Source organism: Paralichthys olivaceus, chromosome 3 (assembly GCF_024713975.1).
Source record: "Paralichthys olivaceus isolate ysfri-2021 chromosome 3, ASM2471397v2, whole genome shotgun sequence".
Classification (NCBI taxonomy): Eukaryota; Metazoa; Chordata; class Actinopteri; order Pleuronectiformes; family Paralichthyidae; genus Paralichthys; species Paralichthys olivaceus.
In genome coordinates this window covers 9,350,933-9,364,936 of record NC_091095.1, presented here as the reverse complement: position 1 = coordinate 9,364,936, position 14,004 = coordinate 9,350,933, and the positions used below count along the sequence as shown (strand labels likewise).

The window sequence follows — 14,004 nt, the reverse complement described above, 5'->3', positions numbered from 1 at the left end:
TGACATTTTCGAGAACTGTTTTCACATTCAGGGGCAACACACACACACACACACACACACACACACACACACACACACACACTAGCGCTTGTCGTAGGGTGTGGCCACGTTGAATAATTGCGTGCGCTGTGCCCATTAACTTTGAATGATCATTTTCGCAGCCCTGCCAGGCCTCTCCATTCCTCACACCCTCGTCCTAATTCAATTATCTCAGCCACTTGTGTTTGTCGCTCCCTGATTTGCTGCTGAGTGAAGCGCCATTATGTTTCCCTAATGACGACCCATATTAGTTGAGCTTAATAGCCGTTGAGCCGCGTGCCTGTTACAAAGGTAGAAAATGACCGGGGCTCAGAGCAGGAGAAACCTCTTCCTGCAAAACCAATCCGCTCAATCAAACCCAGAAAAAAAAAAACCTCTCCTGGCCCCGTCACACAGCCCCTCAGGTTTGGGTGAGGAGGGGGCACTTAAGCGAGGGAGATAATTGAACTCCCCCTGGCTTGCTCTGTTTTTAAAGAGCCATCTTAAGCACAAGTGGGACTGAAAAATAATGTCCTAGCTGTGGCTTTGACACTTTTTCCCACACTACAAACACACAGCTTTCTCCTCTTTATGTGTTTCTCATTACCAATGACTGGAAGGACTGCAGAGCAAAGCTTATGTGTCGGTAACGGTGAGAATTCAGCAAAACCGTGAGGCAGCCAAACGGATCTGCCCCAGTTCAATTAAAAGACAAATCCATCCGACCTTTGAACTCCCCTCTAAATGTAAAGCTGAGAGTTTGAGGCCGGGACCAGAAAGACAGGAAGCCGAGTAGAATTACAAGTTTGTCACAGCAGTAGTAGTGTGGCGCTGTAGGAAGCTATAAATACAGTTTCATCTCTCACACACACACACACACACACACACACACACACACACACACACACACACACACACACACACACACACACACACTGCCACATTAAGACACAGTCACTGCTCACACGTAACACACAGCCCCTCTCTCCCTATTATTAGCTCTGTAAGAACAAAAGAATTTCTCTGGTAATAGAGCCAAGCTGGTGGAGTGTGTGTGTGCAGGCATCTGCCAAAAAAAGTGTTTAAAGATTTAGTTTCCATAAGTTGGCTTCGGTCACGGGACTCATAAATATTTAGCCATTAGGAGGACCTTCTAAAGAGCTCTCCCCATTCTTCTCCGATGCGGCACGCTGCCTCTCTCCTTCCCCCGTCTCTTTCTGGGAATGAGCCATGACGTGAGGGACCTTTATTTCTAACACCTTGGATCCGAGAAGCTGAGACGGGCTCTTCCCGCCAGCGCACTTCGGTTTTGATTGGTTTAACACGTCGGCAATTAGACACAGGCAGATCTGCTGCACTGGTTTTGAAATCAGTGGAGGAAAAGAAAAAGTGGTGCAATGAGGGAACGTTTTGGCAGAGTTGAGGGCACGATCACCTGTGGTTGTTTCATAAAATATGAAGTGAGATGAAGACAGGTGCATGTGTGTGTGTGTGTGTGTGTGTGTGTGGGTGTGTCGGTGTGGGTGTGTGTGTGTGTGTGTGTGTTCATGAGTGTGTAGGTTTTTGTCTGTTCGCTATGGTTACAGTTGCACGTAAGCACTGGGTTTTTTTCTCTTTTCATTTGCTTGTGATCAGTGTAAGTAAATGTTTTCCAACATATTCCAGCTCGAAAGATTTTTGTTAATGTGGAGAAAGATAAATTAGCATTGGTTGAACTTTCTCTGGTCTCTATTTTACTAAATCTTTATCTATGAAATATGGCTTTTGTGATTGGAAAAATCGCAATTGCATACGTCATTGCTGAAAATGCATTTATTTGCAGATAACTCTTTTAAATCTAATTTGATCGCAAGATAAACTCATTTTAGAATGACAATGTACAGATGTGTTTTCTACAGTATGTGTAGGAATATACTGTCTATGAATGTATATTAGTGTTGTGAAGTGTTGTGTAGTGAGTGCCTAGGCAGGAAAACACATGCATTTGTCTCTCACTGACTGGTACGCCGCCCCTCCCCTCCCCTTTCCTCCCCTGTCCTTCCATGAACCCCTCTGACCGCCCTGGTGCCAGCCACACGGCTTTGTCAGCGTTAAAGGAGAAATTCACCAAAAACTACTTATACACAAAAGCCAGAATTTGATGAAGCCCAGTGGATGCTGAGTGTTTTATTTAAAAAATAAAAGAAAGCAATTTTTGAAATATATGATGCAAGATGAAAAAGAGGGGATCCACAAAAATTGAATAAATGCAGTGAATCGTAGAAATTAATTCCGTAAAATAGTTTATCTGCTGCACATTTCAGATTATGTGGAGAGGGAGTTTGTGAGGCCGTTGATAGCAACACATTAAAATGAACAACTTGTTTCATGCTGTGTTTGTGAAAACAGGCCTCCTAAAAACACAGCTTCTAATGTCTAATGTTCCTGTTTGTGTTGCCGAACACGAGGGGGGACGTTGCTTGACTTTGCATGTGTGTGTGCGTGTGCGAGTATGACTCATACTGTAGCTGGTCCAGTGCGACCCTCTCCTCCATTGTTCCAGTGCTGGGATGGCTGGCCTGACTCCCACCACAAACACAATGGGAGGGAGACTTCAGCGGAGCGATCGCCACTATTGATGATTCCTGTGTTTATATCTCACCTTCCCAACTCGACTCTCTTTACACCACAGCCACTCCACCTCCCCCCTTTCCGCACCCTTTAATAAAAAGGATGTGTGTTTAGTGTTTGGACAGCGTGCACGTTTGTGAGCCCTGTCAACACACAACACACACAGGTTAATGAAGCCACAGAAAACACAGTGTAGTGGCTTTAAGCAACACAAGTGAACTATTTGATTTCCCTTTTCCTAATTTATTTAAAGGCGGCTTTGAAAACATACGCAACCTTTATTTCCAGCAGGACGCAGGACAAGCCGCGTTAGTTTAATACATGGGCTTTGTGATGTTTCTTTAGCAATGCGTTACATATAAAGAAAGTGACGAGTGAATAATGAACGAAAAGATGTTTTGCTGCTTTTTCATCCTGACTCGTTAACCTTAGCTGGATAGAGAACATAATTCAATTCACTGTGATGCTCGAAGGCTAGAGCAGCTTTTATGGTTGAGTTTCGGTTGCGTGTTACTCAACGGAGTCGTGAATCTGTTCATACACAATCAATATTTCATTGGCTTTTCCCCATTTACTTGAACTTTATTTGAATTGTAACCATGCAAACTGCGAATACTCTATTTCCTCACTTGAAGAAAAAAGTGGTGTTGTATGTTGTTGTATGCTATGGCATACATTAAGATGAATACTAAGCAAACTTATTATATATTATATTTTTAGATAGACTTTACTTTTGGCTGTATGCCCTCTAACATTACCCCTTTTTCACATATATCAGGACTTCAGATTGATATTTACTACATTTATCACAATGCTTTTCAACAATATTAAGGAATAATAGGCTGCATTTTATTGTTGTGTAACTGGAACAGTGTTATAATATGTAGCGATAGTGGCAGAGACACAAGTGTAGAAGCTTCTGAAAATCAAAATGACTCCAAGTCCTAATGTTTCAAAGACGACTGGAGCATTTTTGAAGGTGAAGCAGTCATCATTAAGAGATTTCTGAATGTTACTGACTCTTGTTACATCCTGAAGCTGACGTCCATTTTTTTATCTTTTCCATCTATCTTCAGTAAAAAGCTGTGTAACTTTATACATATATTTAGTCTGTCCAGCTGATAAAAGTGGAGCAGGGAGGAAAATACCTGTGACGTTTTGAAATGTGGCTTCGCTGTTTATTCTAGTCGTCTAGGGACCGTCTTTTTTTTGGAGTGGGGGTCCGTGCAGGTTTTTTCTGCTTCTCTGTCTCTTTTCTTCTTCTTTTTTTCGGTTTTGTCTCTCTGCATGTAGCGGGAATGGCAAAAGCAGAACTGAGGGCCATTAAGTTGAGGAGGAACTGTATTAGAAGTCTTGTTCCCTGGGAAAGCTCCCAGCTGAGATGGGACAGCCATATTGGATAAACAGATGGCCGGCAAGAGGAAAGGAAAGGACAGGCGAGGAGAACAGAGGTGAAACAAAGAGGGGAGATGAGATGAGGAGAAGAGAGGTCAAAACACAGCCTCACTGCTGCTTTCTCATTGAATACAATTTAAAAAAAAAAGATTTTCTTGATATTTTCCATTTACCCAAACCTTCATTCAAATGTTTATATTTAAAAACCAATGCATTCAGTTTGCAGGAATATTTGCCTTTGTGTTGTTCAGAATGTCAAACCCTCAAACCTCAACTCCAAGTCTTGCAAAATTCACTGAAATCTGCTCCAGCCTCTAAAATATAAAACGAGCATTTTAAGCAGCAGAATTATTTACACCGCTGACTGTTTGCCGCCAGTTTATTCGACTCCTCTAAGCGGCGGCACGTCAGTCAATCACGCGGTGTGACAGATCCCCGGGGTGGAGCAGGAGGGGCGGCTGATGTTCACATCTCACACCTGAATATTCTCCACTTATAGATTTACCTGAGTGAATAATGTAAGGTCCTCTGATGCAACCCACTCTGCCCGGCTGCATAATCCCCCCCCCCCCTCCTCAACCTCCCCTCCATCTACATCCATAAATATTACATGAATTTTCTTTGGTGAAATTATCCCTACACCACCCACCCGCCCAGTTCAGACTGGAGGGTCTTTTACTACAGTCTTAGTTATCCTCCTCCTGCACAACCACACACACAGACACACACACAGAAGCAGACACAGCTTTTCTGCCATGACCTATACAGGAGCAGTTTAATTTTCAAGGATGTGTGTGTGTGTGTGTTTGTGTGTGTCTGTGTGTGTGCATTTGTCTGTGTATACAGGAGTATATTACCCCTGCCCTGCTCTGACCGGGGTTTGCACCTTTTCTTTTTTTCCTCACACCCCATAACTAAGTGGAAATTAATAAGCCGTTTTAGGTGCGATCTGTGATCCCTGGGAAGTGGTATATCTATACCACCCTCCACAAACACACATGCTGTTTCCGAGCCTGAGGGTGCAATGTCTGTCTTGTCACAGAGGTCAATGGGCCCCCCCCCACAACAACTTCCCCCTCCCAGCACCCCCCATCCTGACAAACTGCACTGCAAGCGTGATGGGGTTGGCGGCCGCACGCAGTTGGCAAAGATTTGTAACTGTGTCCCTGCAGTCCATTGCATTTGAATTATTCTGCAGGCTGGGGTGCACCTTCCAACACACACACACACACACACACACACACACACACACACACACACTTTGCCGTCCTTGCATTACATTAGCTGAGAAGGGAAAAGGTGCAGAGGAGGATGCAGAGAGATGGAGGGATGTAGGGATGGAGACGGGGAGTTTAAAGAGAGAAAGAGAGGGAGAGATAAAGGCTATGACATGAGGTTGAAAGAAAGAAAGACAGAGTGGATGATTTAAAGTGAGAAAAGACTCCGAGACCATGAGAGAAAGGAAAGACAAACATAAGAGATGGAGTCAGAGCGGGAGAGAGATATCCGAACAAAGATGAGAAGAAAAAAAAAAGTTGACTTTGGGAGATAGAGAGAGATAGAAGAAGACACAAGGAGAGAGAGAGACAGAGAGAGACAGACAGAGAGACAGAGAGAGGAAATAATGAAGGGCGGCCAGAGAAGGACAGAAAGAAGGAAATGAGGTAGAGAGGAAGGTGAGGGGGGGTTAATGGGAAGACGAACAAGGGGCTGCGAGAGGCAGCGACCAAGGGCAAGAGGAGGAGGAGGAGTGGAGGGGCATGGTGAAGGACAACAAGGGAGGGGTGAGAAGGAGACCGGTAGGTTGCTCGGTGCGGGGTGGGGGGTGGGGGGGCTGCTCGGGGGGGGGAACAGGTGGAAGGTTAATGGTCCTGGAGCGGATCCACCAGACGCTCTTGGGCTTGATATATGGGCCCGCGGCCTGGCGCGGGGCGTAGGCTTTCAAAGATATATTATTTCATTTGAGGAGCAGCACCATTCTGGCCGACACCCCCCACCACCACCTCCACCCGACCCACCCTCACCCCTGCTTCCACCAACGCCCCCCACAGCCCAGCATTTGTCCAGTGATAGATGACATGCCCCCACCCCACCACCGCCCCAATACACACATGGAAGAATGAACACACACACACACACACACACACACACACGGTAGTCGCTCATGTACAGTTTTTTTGTAGTTTTACTGAGGAGAGCTAAATTTACCAGTTTCTCTTTCTTTCTTTCTCTCTCCCTCCCTCCCTCATCACCCCACCTCCCCTCTGCTGTCAGTCTTCCTCCCAGGCTGCAGGCTGGTTCTTACGGCCGCCTGTGTGTTTTTTTAAGTTGCTATTTTAGTGGTAACAATATCTGTTTGATCAGTAGCACTGTGGGTAAGAGCAGAAGTTCGGGAGGTGGGGGGGGTGGAGAGAGTGGTAGGGGCTTCACAAAGGCCTCTTTTCATTCATAAATTATGGATCGTCGTGCGATACATCTTTTTCATAAATACTGTAAAATGAGCCTACAGATTTTAGTTTTTCCAATACTACTAAAACCAAATTGAAAAAGTCGATTATTGAGGACGCAGTCAAACAAGAGCGTATCTGTTATGTCCCCTTTGGTACCACAAAGTAAACCTGTATAGTACATGTACATACATACTGTCTGTATCTCAGAAGGATTCTGGTAATTGAGAAAAAAAAAACAGTGAGCACCATGACAAGACAGCACACGTGTTTAAAGTTTCTCTATATAGGTATTTATATCACTCAAATCATTTTTCCAACGCATTTTCTAATAGAATCTTCCATGCTTTGCCTGTTTGACAGCAGACGACCACTGATTTAATAAAAAAAACCTCACATTTTCCACTGTTCTCCTGATGTCCCCCAACGGTTGTAGACAAGGCTTTAAGATACGGCCTCTCCAAATACTGGAATGGTCCCGTAGGTCCGACCCCAGGGGATCGCAGGAGGCCGGAAGGAAGAACAGGAAACTTGTTAAAAGAAAAGATTTAAGGTCGCCCATCCCAGAGGAGCAGCAGCCATAAGGAGATGGAGGGGGCTGGGAAGTTTTAGCAAAGCACAAAGTCTGCTCATCTACTTGTTGCTTTGATGAGGGATGAAAGGGCTGTCATGAGGTACAGGTTTACAGAGCTCCGGGCCATGATAGACTCAACTGTCCTCAACATTTCCTTCTTCTTGAACTTCCTCCTTCCTCCTCCCTCAAGCAAAGTTCACTTTCTTACAGTTGCGTACAGTTTCCTTTCATTTAACTGAAATCCTCACTCAAGTGGGGAAATACACTTGTTTATGGACAATAACAAGGAATGCAATTGTTGTCGCGGGGACTGTGTTGCATGAATCAATTGTCTGCACCCCTTGCTGAAGAGATATTTTTTCTTCTTCTTCTTCTGTCTCTTCCTTGCTCCATTTTACCCTCCTCTTCAAACTACCACTGATGAAGGAGCAAAGAAAAACAAAGATTGCCTCCACCTCCTCTATATTTTTTTCATTTTCAAGCAAGTTAACACGGCCTGATTCACATTTGTGAGCACTTTGGGCATTCGTCGGGAGAAAGAGCTGTTTAAGTCTTGTTTGAGGACGATCAGGGTAAAAGCCTTTTTTATTGGCAGGTCATGCTGCTTGTTAAGACGCTGACGCAGGTGACTAGGCTGTGCTGTTTGCCCCGGTGGCCCCGCAGTTGTTGTTGCACAAGTTGGCACCAGTCAATCAAATCAGAGGGGAGCGAGAGATAGATTGAAAAGCAGAGAGGAAGTGGGAATGAGAGACAAAGAAAATGGGTAAACAAAGTGGAGATGGGGACTTGATTTAGTCGACTGGGCTGCTAACAAATCAACTCAACAGCATGCAAACACTTTACACTCTCCGGCAAAGTGCAAAGAAACTTTTCCTCTCCCCCCTCTCCCCCCTCTCCCTGCCGTGCTTATAGTTATGAGCAGTGTTTAATCCACAGTTACTTCCCAAAGTGCCTCAGCAAGCCAAAAAATTGGTGCTCGCAGTTCACAGCAAAAGAGGACAAATTAGAAGTAATCCTCATAAAATAGAAGATAACAAGTATTGTCTTCAGGCAGATTGGGCGGGTGACAGTGGAAATATGTTGTCAGACGAGGGGTAAATATACAGACAAGTGGCAGCATTTTGCTTCTAAATAGCTCCCGGCTATAGGGTTTCCTGCAGGTCAGAGGGGCCGAGGTGTGGCTGCTGCAGCCTTACGCCAACCTTCAACCTCTAAACTAAACTCACCACACTTAAGTATGCAAACCTGTCAGCTAATCCATCTTCCCCTTCTCTGCGCCTGCATATACATTTCATCTCTGTCGAGGAGACAGTTTGGAAAGTATCAGAGCACAAATAGGTGCAAAAAGGACATACAGTTGGGGTTTTACTTTGACATAAGAAACCAAACATTTATCTGTGTATTCATATCCTGGACACAGTGAAACATTGTGGTATTCTTTGCTAAAATAGCAGATGATTTATAAAGTTAAATAATAAAATTGAAAACATGACGATGGATATATTCAGAACATACGATGCACAGCTTGGACAAAGATGAATTGGTAAAACTCGCTCCTTGCTAAGGGGAGTTTAGCATCGTTTACCACAAGTAAATGCAATTTCTGACCCCATTAAACATTCAAAATTATAAAAAGCAATCAGTTTTAATATTTTACAGTATTAAAAAAATCATCAAAACCCATCATTCTTAAAATAAAAAGAGGAAATGCCAAAATGAAAAAATATTGTGGCATTCAAAGGAATGTCAAACTTCCTCAGTAAAGAGTTTGCTCCCTAAACAGCATTCTGAAACACAAGCCTTCAAATGTCTTCTCACACACACAAAGTGCCCCCAGCTTCTTATGCTCTGATGTTGCGTGGCCTCAATTATCTGTGTGTAATCCAGCCTGCCGAGAGGTTGTGCCTGTGTCTGCCGCTCTCGTCACCGGGGTGTCAACAGTTGTCCCCCAATGTCTATTTTTGATGCTTATTTATGGCTTGTCTATTCTGGAAAGGGAGTGGGGAAGGCTTGGAGTGGAGGGTGGGGGTGGGGGGGGACAGGGTCCGGGAGACAATAGATAAGACGAAGGTGGAGCAGAGTCAACAGCTTACCGGGTAGTTTTACACAACCTAAAAGCTGAGGGGTATTTTTATTCAACTGGTAAGGCCTGTGATTGAATTTGCTCGGAGCTGACTGAAGCACGCCGTCCGCAGGAGTAACACTAGACATTGTGGTTGTGTTGTGACAACGGGTAAGAAATTTCAATGCGGCCGCACGCCACCAAACGACCCAGACAAGAAAGCAGCTTTAGCTCCGCTGCCAAAGTGGGACAAAGACACCTGTTCTCTATCCCTCTTTTGGCGTTTCTTTTCTTCGCTGGTTTTAATAGCACTTGCTCTCCTTATTTCTTTTGCATTGCACCAGTACTTTTTTTATTACTCTCACACCATTCCCTCAATCTGTCAGTCTCTTTCTCCATTCCTCCCAAAACACCATAACTGCAAACCTGGCATGAGCCGCGGATAAATGATTCCATACATATGCAATAAAGGCACAGCACTAATAATAGCCATTACTGTGCTGCGTTCTTTCAGGATTGCGACCTCTCAGAGGGGGATAAAAAGAGGCTTTTCAACCAAGCTGAAACAATGACGAGCCATAAACCAAATATATTGAAAGGAGACTTGCTGAGAAAGGTGTCGACAACACTGTTAAACCTCTGGAAATGAACCAGAGATGCTGAACCCAAACCAAAAAAGACAAGGTTTTCAGGTGGCAAGCCGCAGTCTCACCTTCCCTCAGGCCGTGTGTTTTATAGGCCACATGTTACGCTGCACTTCCCATCAGCAGCATCAGGCCTCGTGCCGCCGCAGCGGTGCTACAGAAAGACGGCTTTCTCCTTATGTGGACGCATTCGTGGCATTTTCAGTCAGGGGGGACCCAGAGACGCACTTCATGGAGCAGCAGGGCTCCATCTGTTCTGCGGCGTTTTTGCCATTTTGATGCCTCATCCTCCTTGGGCTTCAACTGTTTACATATCACAAGACCTCAGGAAATGCTCAATTAGTTAATTCAGATATTTAAATTGGCCATCAAAGGCGGTGAGCTCTGGAGCTGTGCCACGTTTGGATGTAATATCAAACACTGTCTGTTCCAAAACCCTGTTCCAAACCCCCCCCCCCCCACCACCCCCATATCAAAAAAGAGAAGAAACAGATAAAATACCCCCACCCCAGCACGTCAGTGCCTTATGGGAATCTGTGTTTCCCGCCCTCTCAGACAGAAACCATCACCACGTCAGTCTCTGCATTTTAAATTAGCTTTAGTCTTCTTAGCTGTGTTAAGGTATATTACATACTACTGTATACATGTGGGTCTGGTGTGTGTGTGTGAGTGAGAGTGAGTTAAAGAGACTGTCTCTATACGGCTCTGAATAATACAAAAGGAGAAAGCCTTTAGCCTGCTGTCGTCTTTGTCTCCTCGTCTTGTTTTCCTGTTAACGCAAAGACAGCCAGCCAAGCGTCTTCCCCAGTATCTGTCAATGAAACTCACACACACATGCACACACACACACACACTCAAAGTTGCACAAAAACACATACACACTCATGTCTATTCCCTTGCACACATTCGTCCTCTTTCTCTATCCCATCTGACAGTCATGACCGTTTAATAAAAGTTATTCAGTCATATCCACACCTGCATACATACACGCTGACCTCCTCACCTTCGTATATATTGCATCCCCCCTTCACGGAGCGTTCACACTCCACACGCAAACACTAAGTCATAAATTGCAGCATTAACTCAAATAATGATTGCACGGCATGAAAATTCAATGGCTGCGGCTTAATGCCCAGGAATTGCCTGGTAGATTAAGCTTTGGGTGTGTGTTTGCATGCTTTGGGAGTATGTAGTGGTGGTGGGGGTGCTGATGGATCAATAGGATTTCTATGATCAGCTCCTCCAAGCCAGGAACCTTAAAGGCAGACTGCTATAGCACAACTCCAGCAACATTCGTTTTCTCTGTCTGCATTTGACGTAGGAGCGGAAGGAGGAAGGAAGAGAGTGGAGTGGCGGGAAGGGAGCAGGAGGCATGTGTGTATATAAGTGTGTGTTGTACGTGTGTGTCTGTGCAACTATGCAGGTCTTGACATGATTGCATCAAGTGTGTGTGTTCGTGTGTGTGTATGTGTTGGAGGAAAGGAGGAGGAAGGGTTACTTTTGGGAGATGCCATTCCCTGGGCTGCCAGTGTATTAGCAGTCTAATGTTCATGTGAATAATTGATTAGGGCTTCTCTGTGTTTTTGATAATTAGTTGATAGCTTCTTAGCTCTAAGCCCTGAGATTTCATGTCTGTGTGTAAGTGAGAGAATACGAGAGAGCCAGTGTATGTGTATGTGTGTGTGTGTGTGTGTGTGTGTGTGTGTGTTTGTGTGTGGTGGGGGTGGGTAGTTCACTTCTGAGATAACCTGAAAACAATAACTTTCAAAAAATAACTGGATTCCTTTAAGCCATTCACTCATGGATTAACTTTCTGCAGAAATGAGGCAACTGTACATTCATTCCTTTCTCATAACCTAATTTTTCCTGCAGTTCCCTTTGATAGCTGCAGAACTCACCTTTCCGTAGACAATGTGCCACGTAGACTAAGCTTCAGAAATATCATGCGTATATCGAAAAGCTAAAAGCCAGACGTTACCTGAAAAGTCTTGGAGAAAAGAGACGAGCCATGGCAGACAATAAACATCACATGCATGATAAGATATCCATTGAAATTCATGTCTTGCCTCTCACCGGTCCGTTCTCTCACCTTATTGATTTTGCTATCTTTCATATGCTTATGCATCAAGTAAAAAACGGAATAGGAAAGTTTGGCCGCGCTTGGTCCGTCCTCAAATCCCTGTGCTGATATCAGACAGAAAAGAAGGTTTGTTGCTATCGTCAGCGACCTTGAGAAAACAAGACATTTTCCCGCCTGTAACACAGACCCAAAGAGATACTTTGTTTTTCCTGCCTCATGAATGTCGTGCCAGGATTTTCGTGTATTCTCACACAAGATAACACAATAACTTTATATTTAATGATCCATTATTTTTACCTGGAACAGCTGTTGTTTCAAGATCGTTGTTATTTATTTATTATCTACTTACGTATGTTTTAAGGGCACAAACTCTTACACTGGTCTGCTAGAATAGGCAGCTCCTGCATTTCCTGTATCTGTAGCAGTGTTATATTGCCGCTGGGTTGAGGTGAGGCCCAGGCAAAGACTTTATTTGGCCCCTTGTTTGCTCTTATCTCAACAAGGTCTTAGGACAAAGACATGCTGTGTAGGACAGATGTAGGGAGGGCGGTGAGAGGAATGGGGCATTCGGGTTTTAGTTTTTCCTTTCTCCCACAAACCTGGGACAAGGGGATGTATGTCAGGGTGTGAGGAGACGGTGAGAGGAAGTGAGCGTGGCCAATCGAAAGCAGAGTGTTCTCTGGGTCAAAGGTCAGCCTCCAGAGTCTGTTAATGCAGTCACTGTGGGAACCGATCAATCTGTCAGTGCCCCGGCAATATCGATCAGACGTGGGCACATCCACACGAGGACATACACTTAGACACAGACTGTAGCATTCCTCCTGACACACACACACTGCATTCATCTGTTCATACAAACTGCCTTCTGCTCTCAGGCCAACACAGTGTATTGACACACACTCAGTCAAAACACTGGGCAGAGTGGTTGTCAGAGAATAAGAGGGTTGTACACAATCAACAGAAACACTCATGACACCATAACCTTTAGCTTCTGACTACATTTCATTTTCAGGCCAGTTAATGTGTCGAATGAAGCTACAATAATGCACCAAAGCCCTTTTTCCTCTGGTCAAAGACCCACTAACATCTGGCTTTTGTCTGCAATGGGAACGGATACAATCGGCATTCGCTAACAGGTAAAATGACTCGGCAGTAGACACAGGTATTTATCGGCTCCAATAAACAGTAATGGAAACATGACTGCACTTCTATGACTAACGTCTTTATTTTGTCTAGACACTGACGCTGCCATTTTCAGGGGCAATATTATGACGCAGATAGAACTTCGGGGTGTTGGTGCGTAAATGTCCATGAACATTTGTGTATTTATTGTTTTTTACTACGTTTCTGACATGTTGGTAACTTGGCGCTTCCCATGGGGAAAAAACAGACAGATATTAAATTACATAGAAATTAAAAAGAAGCGAATAAATGATTCGTGTGATCTCTGTTCTGTCAAGTTGATCTTTAAAACTTTGCTTTCAGAGGTAGACATAGATAAAATCCAGTGTCAAAAAGTATTATTACCAAAACCCTGGTAATTCTATATGCTCAACATATTTCAGAGTACAAGTGTTTCTAAAGTGCGATTTAAAACTGACTGAAATAGATAATTCACAGAGCAACATAAGTATTTTCCTTCTTGGAAAACGTCCCTCAGAGTCAGGACAGCAGGCCCACCTGTGACAATGGTGATATTTTCTGAGCTCACAGATGGCCCGTGGCATCTCTATGGCTGTTTAAGGACATAATAACAGTCTAGGGTTTCTGTGTGCTCAGTGGGAGATAAATCCACAGGCATCCTCCACTACCTGATATGTTGGATTAGAGATACACGCAAGCAACAAACAGGTGCCAGTGTGAAATGCTGATGAGCATGCACGCAATGATATACATATCGTATACAGAGACACACAGCAGGCATTCATGGCACAAATCACTGCTGGTGCGATCCAGTTGACGCTAAGTGTGCTAGCATATATTCTCTTCAGGAGTTGTATACATTTCCTGACGCCTGATGTTTTGTTTCTAATGTGGCTGCTGATGGAAAAAACTAAAATGGGCCCAGGATCATATGACATTTAAACAATTAGCTAGTCACTTATAAATATACAAATTAAACAGATTAAAAACAAGTTTTCCTCTGCGAAGTCTGTCTAATCGTATGAGAAGGT

At 44.2% G+C, this 14,004-nt stretch overlaps 1 protein-coding gene across 1 annotated transcript in view; it reads left to right on the top strand.

The window, feature by feature from the left end:
- The window catches only part of nr5a2 (nuclear receptor subfamily 5, group A, member 2), a 62,838-nt gene that overhangs the window by 16,907 nt on the left and 31,927 nt on the right, over nt 1–14,004 (top strand). The gene's annotated exons all lie outside the window — the stretch shown is intronic.